A 14,239-nucleotide genomic window follows, 5' to 3' on the forward strand; every position below is an offset into this window, starting at 1 on the left:
TTTTTTTTTTTTTTTTCTTGTAAGACACATCAGAGCAATAAGCTCTAGTGATGAGTTAATCCACTCCTACTCAGGGACAGCTCTGGCCCTGGGAGATGAAGGTGAGGAGAAGCACACAGCACAGCAGTGCAGCGCGGTGTTCGTGTTGGGCCAGCACGGTGGAGGCGGCGGGGAGGCAGAGCACGTCCTCGAGGAAAGAGAGTCAGGGGCTCACACTGAAAATGCAGGGATGAGGGGGTCCGTTCAGGGCAGAGGGAGAGGAGGCATCCCCGCAGACTCAAGAAGTGTTGGCCACGGCACAGGAGCAGATACCTGCTCTGCGTTTGTCCGCCAACAGGAGATGGATCTGGCAAGGAGCAAGAGGAAACACTGCCCAATTAGCAAAGACGGATGGAGCACGGCTGCCCCTGGAACAGCCCATCCATCTGCTCTTTGGGTCGCTGCCCTGGCGACATGAGGGATCCACCAGCAAAACAGCACTCGGGGGACTCCCCTCCCCTTGACACGCTGCCACGGCTCCACTGGGATGGAGCAGAGCTGGTAGAGAGGCTGCTGCACGGGTCCCTGCCACACACCCGGTGGGCTGCGATGCTCAGGAGGGTCATGGCACGCTCCCCATCCTCTCACTGAGCCCTTCAACGTTGCTGACGGAGGAGGCACATCGCTTTTTTCCACGCTGGGCCTGGAACTTACAGCTGCTGAGACCCCCTTGGCCGGTTGGCATCAGCATCCTGACTGGTCTCTGAGAAACTTCTGCTCCTTGAATGTGCCCTCGGGGGACTGCTGTGAGCACAGGGGGATGCTGGCCCCTGCTTCACCCAAGAAAAGTGTGAGGAACAGGTGTCCTGAGGGATGCTGTGGTGGCTAGCATGATGCCAGCCTTTGTGAGAAGTCCTGGGAAGGCACGAGGAACTAAAGAACTGCAGCCTGAAGCTTGTACAAGACAGAGGTTGTAATAATGGACAGAGGTGAAGACACTTGGTTAAGTGCTAACTGCTAGGGAAGATACTATAGGGCTTCTGCAAAGGGGAGTCCTGCTTCACAACCCCTTGGAGTGGTTCAGAGAGGCCAAGCACATGCAGGTCAGTGTGCATGTCAGCTGCTGGAGTTTCCAAAGTCTTTTAAGTCATTAAGTCTCTTGCCAAAAGTATTTTTAAGGAAAATAAGCAACCAGGCAGTACAATGAAAGCTCCTTGTCTTTTTAACTGGTTCAGAGAGATCAGCAGGGAGTTGGAGCAAGCAGTAGGGGATGCAAGTGGAGAAGTCCTGCAGGGTCTGGACTGGGACCCGTTCTTTTCAACAGCCCCAAAGTGACAGGAACAGGGACAAACAGGGAGGAGACAAAGGATAAACAATGCACATAGGGAAAACAATGACAACCTCACACGCACAGCAACAAGCTGGCTGCTGTCTTTTCTTGTAAGCAAGCCAAGGTTGTCAAATGAAACCTGTATGAGGTTCAGGGTCAGATTAGAAAGGACTGGTGTTCAGAGGGAGGTAACTCTTCACCTGGGTGGAAGATGAACTGTGGAGCTCCTTTGCAGAGGATGCTGTAGACACAAGAAACTCATGGGGATTCAAGTGGAGATGGGACAAGTTCTTGAAACAAGGATCCGGGTATATATAACAAACCAGGAAATCCATGGAAATGAAGAGTTGGGAAGTCTTCAATACAGATCTCTCAGGGTTTATGTAGCCCCAGATTGTCTCCTTTCTGTGATTAAAACCCTTCCTGGGCCCATGGGAGATGCTGTGGATGCAGCAGGTTTGCACCACGGACTACCCCGACCTCCAGGCTGAGCAGCTGCAGATGCTCCCCAGCACCAGTGTGGCACCAGCGGGTGGATGGGGACTTGCAGCACGCCCCCACTGCCTGGCTGCTAGCCCCATTTTCTCCGAGCTCAGCTCGTGAGACAAAGGCTGCTGTATCCCATTACTCATCTCCAGGCTGCTATCAGATAGGCCTTTAATTTGATTTTAATTAAAACGGCTCTTTGCTCTTTTGCTTTCTTGAGATACTTTGCATTTTGTCTGGAGAGCTGTGGGTACCAAGAGCCAGAGCTGCTGCACAGGTGCTGGGCTGTGGGCTTCAAGAGGTCAGCGAGTGCAGGGTGCTGGAGCAAAGGAGCAGAAGCAGGGGCGGGTGGCTGCTCCATCCCCTGGAGGCAGAGCAACCGCAGAGTCCTCCAAACTTGGGGCAGGACGGCAGGGGTGTGTTGGGCTGGCTCTGTGCTAAATACATTACTCAGCAGGCATGTTAGAGAGGAAATAGAGCAGCTCCTGATTTACCTGGGAGGACAGATACTTCTTTTCAACTGTTTTTTAATTTGGAGTCTATTTCCAGGACTGTCTGTTCAGATGTCACCAAGGTAAGTGATCTGTGTTGCTCTTTGGTCAAATGGGATTTTCCTTTTCAGACAAGCAAAACTGTGTTCTGTAAGAGGATGTTCCAGCTACGGAGGTGTTAAGTGTATAGAGCATCACAAGTTCTTCATGGGGTGGCCTCAAGGGCAGATCCAGCTGCTAGTAAAAACAACAACTAGTATCACTATTGTCCCCAACTTCCAGGAATGACTTCAGAGAACGAAACTGTCCTAGGGCCAGGATCAAGGAGAAACTTGGGAAATACAACCACAAAAATAAGTCTGCATGTGCTGCTACAGCTGCACTACATTGCTGCGTGTGTTCCCTTTCCTCGGGCCAAAGGGGGAGTCTGATGACAAGGGGCGCGTTTGGAGCAGACACAAACAGCGACTTTTAGCCTGCAGAGTACAAGTGATCTACTGGGAACAGACTCCAGAGCCCTGAAATACCAAAGTTTGCTGAAGAAATGGCCCCGAGAAAAGATTTGGTGGATTATGCCAAGCAGTGTTAGCGGACGCATCTGCTCCCCAGGGAGAAGAGGTGTTAGGGCCTGGGCTACGTACCTCCCTTTCCCCTCAGCCGTGACCCTTTGGCAGTGTCAGAAGTGCTGTAGATGAACAACTTTAGGACTGGCCTTGAAGGTAGATTTATCATCTGCCCGCTTTGTTTGCCTTTGGAGCAACAAGCCCTGCTGCACCTGCATTTACCAACACTGTGCTCTGTCCCTCGGCTGCGGAGGGCCCAGCCAGCTCCTCCATCTGTCCTCTGCATTGCAGCAGCACTGCCTGCTTGCCACGGTGCGGAGCAGCTGGGCCTCGATGCCACCCGCCACAAGAACAGAGGGGATGCACATGCAAAGGGAACGCAAAGGTGACATGCTGGCTTTGCAGTGACCTGGTCTTCAGGACACTTTCGCGTCGCAGAATCAAAAAAATCACAAGGGCGTTCCCTGAAATGGACCTCCCCAGTCTTACATCGAGGAGAAAACAGTGGCATGGTCTCAGCTGGCACATCAGCTGGACATCGAGGTTACGGAGAAAGTCCACAAAGAGGTTACAGAAGACCAGGCAGGGCAGAGCAGTGTGAACATTCTGCAGACGCAGAGCCTGAAGACGGGGATGTCCTCGCACGGGACCCAAGCGTAATGGATAGAGGATTTGAGGCGTGGAGGAGGAACACGGCAGGTGCCCACAAAACAACAATCTATGGCAGATACTCTGCTGGCTGCACGTCGCTGAGTGCTGCTGGGAGCTCCGTAGTCCTCAGAGCAGGTGGTAGGGTGCCATCAGCTCCAAGACTTGCCGTGTCTGGAGTCACTGCTGTCCCTCTGCTGGGGGTGCAGACACTTCTCCCAAGCAGGGCAGCGGGGATGCGAGAGCTGGGAGGAAGGCTCCAGCGACAGGGCCCTCCCTGCCATCACAACATGGGAGGGCACTCAGCGCTGGCATCCACTGAGAGGCCACCTGTGGAAATAAAACAAAACTGGCAGCCAGCCAGTGTCTTTTGGCGGCACTGGCATTTATCTTCAACTGAAAAATACCTGCCTCGTCCTGGGATCCTGCATCCTTAGATGCCCAGAACGGGGCCGTCCTTTGGGAGGTGAGCTGCGTTATCTGACAAAGGGGGATTATGCTGTGAAAACTGCTCATTGGGGATTGTATATTAACAGGATATGCTCGGCTAGTTGACAGGAAGCAATAAAGTAATTTGAAGGAGACTGGGAAAGAGTGTGTGAGTTCCTGCGTCTGTGTTAAATCACGGCACTAGATAAGCAAACAGTGCAGCCCCAGAGCCCCACATAGGAGCACTGCCAAGAGTGAGCTGCTACAAAGCCTGGCCTGAATGCGGCGTGGATACCAGCAGATCGGAGGCAGATCGCAGCCTCCCAGCCCCGCAGGCTCCCAGGGCTCCTGCCTGGCAGCAGGCAGGCTGGCAGGTCCCGCTGCTCATCGGTCCCCCTCTGCCTACAACCCCACATGGAAAGAGAGCATCACTCGGCAGCCAAGAGCCCCGGTGCCTGCTTCCAGGAGCCCATGCTTGGCCTTTGGGGGGCTCGGGAAGGTGCTGCCCCTCCCAGCAGAGCCAGGTCTGGAGGAGGAAAGGGAGGAGAGCCAGGATGAGAAATCCACGCAACTGCCAGCAACGAGGCTGTGAGAGCTGCAGAGCGAAGGGGGAGACAGATACTGTCTGCAACGAGGGCAGCAAAGGGGATTGTCGGAAAACATCAGGCGATTTGCGTTCAGCAGCCGGCTCAGATTTACGCTCCCCATTCCGATCCTGCCTGGGGGAAGTGGTGCCTGCCATGCGTGTGTGTCAGCGAGCACTGCACCTGGCGTGCTGGCCATTGCTCAGCCTCCCACGTCCTGCTGGAATCAAATATTGGACATAACCATCAACATTTTTCACTCTCGTGGAGGCTTTGCCGGCCTCTGGGAGGGGAATGGCGGCTTTGCAGGCCTTCTGATGCAATCTCTGGTCCTTTTCATCGGGGATGTGCTTTCACACCCCGGTGTGATTGCCCAGGGAACTTGCTGCCTCTGGACACGAGCTCTGCAGGACCTGCAGAAGTGTGTCTGCATTTGGTGGACACTCACAGCGTTCTCCTCAGAATAACAGAAGTTAAAAAAAAAAAGTGTAGACCCTTCTTTCCACCATAGGCAAAAAGAAAAAACAAATCTGACGCTCTGACCTGTGATGAGTGTTGAACATCTTTGCCCCTGTGGTAAGGACTTGTACCTAGGCTGACAGGCTGGAAAGTGCCTCTGGCAATGGATTGTTCCGAAAACTGAAACTCCTAACACTATCCTCTCCAGAGTGCAGCGTGCATCAGGCATGTGTACATCTGACCAACATGTTCCCCAAGGAATTAGCACCAGCAAAGTACTCGCAGTCCTACAGCTCTGCAATAAGGAGGCTTCCCTGTACACCTATATGGAAAATGGACCCTACACTGGAAAATAAATTCCCGATGGTATTTTTCATAAGCATGTTTACATTTCATAGGCATCACAAGTCCTCCCTGCTGAAGAAGCTGTGGTGAAGGGGACAAGTATGGTAGACAACTGGAGATAGACATGGACAGCCAGACACACTGAAATAGGTCCATGTCCATGCATTCCTCTTTTCCTTTTTCATCGTTCCCTCCCTGAGCAATGCTTGTCTCTGTCTGTTCCAGCAGGCAGTCAGCACCAGGCCCTGGACACTGGTCACAAGTGTTTGTGAGCACCTTGGATGAAACATCTCCTGCCTTTTGAGATGGGTTCCTCATTTTGAGCCTAAGTCTTGAGGAAATGTAAATTTTCCATTCAGTCATCTCCAGCAATTCGGGTTCTCAAAGGAGAGCTCCTCTCAAAGAGCCGCTCAGCACCACGCAGACTATCAAGCCAAGGTATTCCAGAGATTATAGTAACTAAATGATCAGTAATTTAAGAAAGATAAGTTCAGGCTCAGTAGGTAGGATGGAGCATTGACCAGGGGATCAGAGGAAGTGTGTTTTAAATGTGTGTTATTACAAGGGAAGCCCAGGACTGCGTTGCAGCAGTGGGGAAGGAGGAGCAGAGAGCTCTGGAGTGGTCAGTGCTGGCTTGTCTTGAACTGGGACAGCAGCAGAGCTGGGATAGACCTTCCCTCCCTGCTCACTCCCCAGGACTCCTGGTTCAATGGACTTTTATCTGCTAGGTGTCTCTCATCGTCAGGCACCTGCATGAAATGCAAGGGAAGTTAGGTAAGTTGAACCAAAGTGAAACAGCCAGTGCGCTTCTCAGTTTTAGGCATATTGGGTTCACCTGTAGGGAGCAAGGAGGTCTGGGACTTTAAGAGGGAATGTATGGCCTTTGTTGGCTTACTTCGCCTTGCGAAGTGCAGTTTTAGCTGGGGAACTGCCTAGTGCTAAGTCAGCTCCTTTCTCTGAGAGCAATGGCAGGGGAGCAGGCCAGCAGGTGGGTACCCAAGGAGCTCTAACCTCTCCCTTTGGAGGTGAGGTGTTGTCATGCATCCAGACATCATCTGCAGCCCTGAAGTGGAAAGCAGGGCTGACACCTCCTCCTGTGCTGGGTCACGACATAGAGAAGCTCTCAGGGTTGGTAGGCTGCAAATATGTAGGCGGACACCTTCTCCAGATCCTCCTCAGTGCGTGGGGAGGAGGCACTGCACACAGGCTGAGGGAATTGTTTCTGATTTCACTCACTTCACTTTGCTGGGCCTGTTGAAGTTGGATGATGTTGGATCCCCAGCACAAAGAGACGGCAGCACTGTTCTTGCACCCACTCCTCCTCTCACATGCCTCACACCACCTTTGGACTAAAAGGCTGGACAAAAGTGCCGTATTCTTCCACCTGTGAAAGAACTGCTCCAGCTGGCTCTTCCAAATGCATCCAGGTCAGCCATAGCTCCAGGTCATCTGATGGTCATGTTCGGTGGCTAAATGTAACACAGCCAGGAGTTCTTCTCATAGACCTCTCCTTCCACAACTTGAATGTGCCGGTGAAACAGCTGGGTAGCAGGGCAGACACACAGGTAGTCCCCAGGGCCTGAGAGGTGCTGCTACAAACCGAGGGTATGCATGCTTGTGCTGGTTTCACACTGACGGGCAGCCGCTCCACCAAGCTTATCTCTTACCCCCCCCCTCCTCGAAGGGAAAGGGGGAGAAAATACAATGAAGAAAGGCTCATGAGTTGAGATAAGGGCAGGGAGATCACTCACCAATCACCAATAAAGGAGATAAATGTAATTTATTGCCTATTGATAACAGACTAGAGCAGTAAGAACTAAAAGCAAATAAAAACACCTTACACTACCACCACTCCCCCCACACACACACCCTCTACCATTTTTTCTCCCCCAGAGCAATGCAGGGGAACGGGGAATGGGCCTGGGGTCAGTCCCTAACACTTCATCACCTGCTGCTCCTCCACGGTCCCTCTCTGCCCCTGTTCCACGTGGGGTCCCTCCCACGGGATGCCGTCCTTCCCAAAATGAGCCTGCGGGGGCTGCTTACAGGCCACCATTCTTGAGGAACTGTTCCGATATGGGTCTGTACCACAGGGTCCGTCCGTCAGGAGCAAACTGCTCCAACCTGGGTCCCCCACGGGTGGCAGCTCCCCCCAGACCCCCTGCTCCTGCGTGGGCTCCTCTCCATGGCTGCAGCTCTGGCCTGGGGCCTGCTCCTGCGGGGGCTCTCCACAGGCCGCGGCCTCCTCCAGGCCACAGCCACCTGCTCCACCGGGGGCTCCTCCACGGGCTGCAGCGTGGAGATCTGCTCCGTGTGGGACCCGTGGGCTGCAGGGGGACAGCCTGCTCCACCAGGGGCCTCTCCACAGGCCGCAGGAGAACTGCTGCTGTGAGCCTGGAGCACCTCCTGCCTCCTGCTGCACTCACCTTGCGGGCTGCAGGGCTGGTTCTCTCTCCTTGCTCTCCCAGCTTCTGTTGCACAGCACTTTTTTTCCCTGACCTCCCAGAAGCACAACCAGTGTTGCTGATGGCTCTGCTCTGGCCAGCAGCAGGTCTCTTTTGGAGCCGTCTGGAGCTGGCTCCTCTCTAACACAGGCACCTTCTGGACTCTTATCACAGAGGCCCCCCACAGCCTCCTGCTACCAAAACCTTGCCACGTAAACCCAATGCAATGGTGCAGCCCTTCACATCAGTATTGATTAGCAGACTGGGGTGGGTGACACATGGTGCCCTCCAGAGGGGCAGTTTATCCTTCACCAGTGACAACTGCTTGTCCATCGCTGTCTGTGTCTCGCACTGCCTCACTGAGGAGCCACACAAAGCCTGCCTGACCTTCATCACCAGCTTGGCACCTGGAGCTACCTGACCTGCTCATGAGTCACTTCTGCACACGGTAGAGATCAGTATCCTGCAGATAATGGACAGATTTGTGGCAATGCACCTCTTATCACAGGACTCTGGAGCACCTGAGGTGGGAAACAGCTGCCACCACTTCACCCCTGCCTATTTCCCTCAGCCACATGCTTGAAAGCCTGAAGGAGCCTGATGGGAGACCTCTGACCAGAACTGTCCAAAACAGTAATAACCTGACCTCAGCCCCACTCCTGCTCACATCTCTCTGCCCCACCATCTCTCAAAAAGGCTAATGGAACATGGGTACTCTGATCGTCTGTGCTTCTCCAGCACTTTGTCCCCTTTCCCTAAATCTCCACCCAGCTGCAGGAAAGAGATGTTCTCCCCGTGCATGACCCAACCACATCATGACAGATTTGGAAGGGCTCCTGGAGCACTGGCTCCAGGCCACCAGAGAGGAAGGACCACTCCCTGGACTGGACTGGCGCCAGGCTAGAAAGAGACACAAGCTGCCTTAGCTGCAGTAATTAAATAAATCCTCAGCCCATATGAGAGAGACCATCACATCTCCCCCACTCTCTCCATACTGCTGCAGTAAGTGCAAGCCACTGGCATTACTGTACAGTCCTTCCCAAAAGTGGCTGAAGACTTCAAATGGGGTTAGGTTGCTTCTATCCAAGCTCTGGGCTCCTCTGGGCGGCATTTCCAGAAGCACCCATGTTGGTCTAACCTTCCTGGTCTGCTCACCCATGCCTGCCCTGAGCCTGGGGAAGCAGAGAGCAAATCCCTGGTGTGGGTTGACCCTGATCAGACACGTTCTTGTGCTCACCACTGCACAGTGCTGATAGTTGAGACTGCAGGATGGGCAGGAAAAAGCAGAGGCCCAGTGTGTGTGAGTCCATGGGAGATGGGATGTTTGCTGTCCCGAAGCATTTAGAAGTGGGTATCACTGTATCGTTGTGTGTTATTTACTGAGTCACCATCAACTGCTTCTGGGGATGAACAGATGGTTTCCACAGAGTGGACTAAAAGTAGCCCTGGCTTCTTCCTGCCTCATACAGAAACACAGTCCTTTCAGCTTTGCCTGGTCTCTTTAGGAGCTGAAAGCCCCAGTGAACATGAGCACTGCCTTGAGAGACAGGGAGATGTCCTTGCTCTGCATGGGTGTCCATGGTTGTAGGCTCTGGAAGCTGCTGTCCACCTTCTGCTGTGGTCCCACAGCTCGTCTGGCCCTGCCAACTGCTGGCTTTGAAGAAGCATCAGGCTGTTCACACTGTGATGGTGACATGGCTGGCAGTACCTAGTCCTTCTGACCTCATCTGCGCAAAACATGCCACTCCTCCATTTCCTGAGGTTTGTGTGATGCTGGACACCAACGTCCCTACCCCGAGCACTGCCAGGCTCCCTAATGTCCTGGGAGCTGTGCACCCGGTGCCCCAGCAGGACCACAGTGCTGCAGCGGGTATGGGACTGGGCATCGCCACGGCCAGACTGGTTTCCCATGGGGAGTCTTCATTATTTTGCAGCCCCACTGCTTCCCACCAGGTCCCACCAGCCAGGCTGTGCGTTAGGCTCACGGAGGGTCCCGTGGGGTGCCCAGGGAGCCGGGTGGGTGCCGGTGCTGCCTTTTTACCCCCCCGGGAAGGCTCCCCCGGCTCCCACCTCATCCCCGGGGCCGGGGCAGTGGTCTCACGGCCCCCAAGAGCCGCTCCCCCCGTCTTCTGTAGCCCCCTCCCCGCGCCGCAGAGCTGCATTACGCGGCGTGGCCCGGCCTTTCTTCCTTTTCATCCCTTTTCTCAGCCCCTGAATGCGCTTTGCTTGCTTTGGCGGCGCAGGGCAGGGAGAGCCCCTCTCCCCCCGCGCCCGGGGATCCCCCCCAGCAGATGGGGCCGGGCTGTGAATGCGCCCGCAGCGAAGGCCCTCTAAGAGGATTTGCTGGCGCCCCTTTCATTGCACGCCTTTGTGTGCTGCTCCGCTGCGCTGGGACGCCCCCCGAGCTCTCCCCCGGCTCTCTCCCCTTCCCCTCCAGAAGAAAAGAAAGTGCCTATAAAGGCCTTGTTTGTCCGACTTCGTCTGAAGGGACCATATTGCTGTAGGTGCCGCGGGTCCCGGCGGGCCGGCGTCGCCCCCTTTGAGCGAGGGGGACGGGCGGCTCCCTCCTGGGAGGGTCCGCGGGCGGCTTAGCCAGGCGCTGGGAAAAAAAAAAAAAAAAGAAAAAAAAAGGAAAAAAAAAAAAAAGGTTTCAGTTGCATTTCAATGCCCATTGAACCCCGAGAGTCCCAAGGCGCTGGGTTTTTCAGGGGCTCTGCAGCCAGACAAAGCGCAGCCGGGGCCACCGAGGCGGAGGCTGGGACCGGCCCGGGGGGACGGGGCGAGGGGGGGGGGACACGGGGCTGGTGGCCCCGCATCCCCAGCGGGAGCCGAGCGGGGCCGCATCGTTGCCTTTCCTCTGACATCTAGCGGTAAAGGCGGGGAAGAAAGAAAATGTCGGACGGGTTTTCCTGGCCCGAGCGCAGTCGTCTCCTGCTGCGGCATTTTGCCCTTTGTGTTCCGGCCTTTTACAGAGCAGACGGTCCCCGATTAGCAGGGAGGCAAAAAAAAAAAAAAAACAAAAAAAACCACAACATGCTGCACAATAGGCCCGGCAGCTCAGGGATGTCAAACAGTCCACCCTCCCCGAAACGTGTGCAGCCCCGGTGCCGTGGCTGTATTTTCAGAGCATGGAACAGGGCCCCCGAAGTGTGCGTCTGGGCTGGAAGGGGAAGTACGCACGAGCATACCTGCAGCCCTTCGTGCTCCAACATGCCCTCCTTGGCGGCTCGCCCGCCGCTCAGAGGAAGCAGTATGACATCCATGTCAGGCCCAGGAAAATTTCCAGTCGAGTGCAGCACGTGCACCGTGTCTTGCTGAGCAGAGAAACACGTTCAGCGGTAAGAGGCGAAGTGGCCGTGCAGCACAAAACGCGGCGGTAAGGGTGCTAGCAGGGCATCTTGCCCAAGCTAAGGCATCCTCCAAGCATGCACAGTCCTGCCAGGGCTCACTGCATGCGTCTTCAGTGCTGAGCAAGGCCATGCTGCCAGCAGAGAAAGCAGAGGAATGAATGGCCAAGTGGAAACCGAAGCTGGGTTTGCACCTCTGTCCCGCCTGGCACAATCCCCAGTCCTCCAGCACAGCACCCTCAAGCACAAACTGCACAGCCAGGCCCGTTACCTGTAGGGTGTCTGCCTTCAGGGCTTGTGGAATGTTCCATTTGCTTAGAGTTTAACTAGAGCAGAGCTGCCTGCCCTGAGCACTGCTCCTGTGGGATGCTGTGCTGCGTCTCTGGCAATGCCGACTCTGTGGGTACCAGGGGGTCACTGGAGAGGGATGTTCAGGGGACAGCTGGGGGTGCCTGTGGGCATGGGGAGAGCAGACTGGCTGGGGCACTGAGTAACAGCCTTGGCTGCTCACTTTTTAACCAAACTACGTTAAGGTGACAGCAAGACCTCCAATACTTTACTAGATGATGGAAAATCCACTCTGGAGAGCATGCACGGAAGGGTGAATTGTTAGTCTCCACTATAAGGTTTCAGTGCAATTTCTGACTTACTGCACACCAGGGCATCCGCACCACTTGGTGACTGTCACGAGCTCAGGCTGGAGCCTTTCCTAAAGGGCTCTTGTCCATGGAGACTCTGAAGACTGGTAACCTGTAAGCCTGGAGTGCAGACACTCCTTGCATTAACAATCCCTCTGTCGTCTACCTGACACACTCTGCTACAAAACTTGCAGGAACCTAACTATACCAAGGCACATTCATTTTCTTTTTGGTTAGAGGAAATCATTTGGATCAAAATTTAATTGTAGAATTATCCATTTAAGGAATGTAACTTATTGACTTGTTTATTTCCTGAGTAACCTTAAGGGATCTCTTGCCTCCTCCCCATAGCTAATGCTCTCTGGGCCATGCTCCAGACCCGTTTTGGGAACATCGCTTCTGTTCTTCATTTAGAGACAGCCCACCAGCAGCTTTGGGATTAAAAGTCTGCTTAGGAAAGAAAAGCTGCAGGGTCTGGGGGAAAAATCTCTGCACAGTGTGCTGCTGGTAGCTGCTGGACTGTGTCCTAGGCCACAAGAGCCCACTGAGCCTGCAGCAGATCACCCTGGCTTGGCAGATGGGGCACGCAGGAAGGATGTGCCTGCAGATGCATCAGGTGTGTGAGATCAGAAGTAAGGATGAAGATGGGCATTGCAGTGGTCCTGCGCAGAGTCAGAGCATCTGTAGCCTCCACTGAATCCTAGAATCGTTAAGGTTGGAAAAAACCTCCAAGATCATCTGGTCCAACCATCCTCCTACCGCCAATGTCACCCACTAAACCATGTCCCTAAGCACCACATCCAGGCTTTCCTTAAACCCCCCCAGGGCGGTGACTCCACCACCTCCCTGAGGCTGTGATGTGAGCCTGTGCCAAGTGATTGTGACACAGCACAAGCAGCCAGACTTGCAGCTGAACCCAGTTTGTTTGGCTGGCAGTGGATCTTCCAAGGCTGCAAATTGCTGGAGGAAATCTGGGGCCCACAGTCTGTCTCCTGCGACGCTTACTTCAGTCTCGCTGAGCGCTCCTAGCACAAGTGATGTTGCAGCAAAGCTAGACTCAAGGACATTTAAGAAGAAATGCGACTTGGGGAAATGGTGGTTATTTGACAGCATCCACATTTTAGTGCTGGCAGGAAAAAATAAGCAAGATGCAGAACACAAGGTGCTTTGAGAAAAATAATTAAATCTAGAATCACAAACACCAAAACGCGTTAATAATAAATGGGTGATGCTTCTGTCTGCCTGGGCTCAGGCTGCTTGAATGCAAAGGTCCTTGGGGTCACGAAAGCACAATATTCAGACACTTCTGATTTTTCTGTAATACATTTTACCATTAAAAACAAAACAAAACAAAACAAAAACAAACAGCAACAAAAAATACAAGGGAAGAGGCTGAAAATTTAGACAGAATGACCCAAAACCCTGATGGACAATGTAAACCCTGTAGGACAATGAAGATATCCCCTGGCCCACCTTTCCCTTCTCACTCGTTCTCTACATCCTACTGTTCCCTGCATGGCAAGTGACAGGAGCTGCTGTTTCCACTGCCATTTCGGACACTCGCTAGTGGCTGCTTGTTGGGGCTGGGAAGGCAGGGGGGTGCTGTGGCATTTCACAAATCCCCATAGCATTTGTTTGTCCTTCAAAAAGGCTTTTCATTCCCCTCTTCCTCTGCTCACCCAGGAAACGGGTCCTTCTCTGAATCAAACAAACTAGGGGTGAAAATGCTGCTAGCAAAATAATGTTTGCATTAGGCCTTCAGCTTAAGCTCCCAGGACCTGCTTTCCAGCAAGTCTTGGGACAAACATGATGGAAGTGGAGACCGAGGGACTGAGAGGGAATTGTCAGGACTCATCCTGAGCCTGAGGACAGCGTTGGAGTGGTTGTGGTGGATCTACATGGATGTTAGAGAAAGAGAGGGCTGCCTCCTCTGGGCTGCCCGGCTTCAGACCACCCCATGGCTGAGAAGGGCCCAGAAGGTCCAGGTCTCGGTGGATGCTGATGTTTCCCCTTGCTGGTGCCTTGTGCCGTTTGCTGCACTCCCACAGACAGTCCCCAAAACCCTCGTGCTCCCAGGGCCTGACCTCCAGCTACCCCAGGCTGCAGAGACCCACTCCTGTCCCAGCAGAGGACACTGGGCTGCGCAGGCTGTCCGGCTCCCTCCCAGCTTGTCTGCAAGCTCGCTGCTGACCTGCCGCTGTTCCCGTCTCCTTGGTGACTGCACATGCCAGCATCCCCAGACAAAAGCTCTCCTGGCACATAATGGGAACAGAGGGAGTGCTGGGCAGCGGCATTCAGCCCTCGGGGCTGCTTTCGTCGTGCTCAGCCTGGGGGCTGCTCTGCAGCCCCCCCCCCAACTCCCAGCTTTCAGCCCTGCTCTTTCCGAGTCAGCCAGGACTGTGGACTCACAGATAATTCCTGTTCAAAAACCAGATGGGTATTTCAGGTATGTGCCCATGTGTGTTACACACATTTCCCCGGGGACCTTTCTGTGGC

This window comes from Anser brachyrhynchus, assembly GCF_964034855.1.
Source record: "Anser brachyrhynchus genome assembly, chromosome: 21".
Lineage (NCBI taxonomy): Eukaryota > Metazoa > Chordata > Aves > Anseriformes > Anatidae > Anser > Anser brachyrhynchus.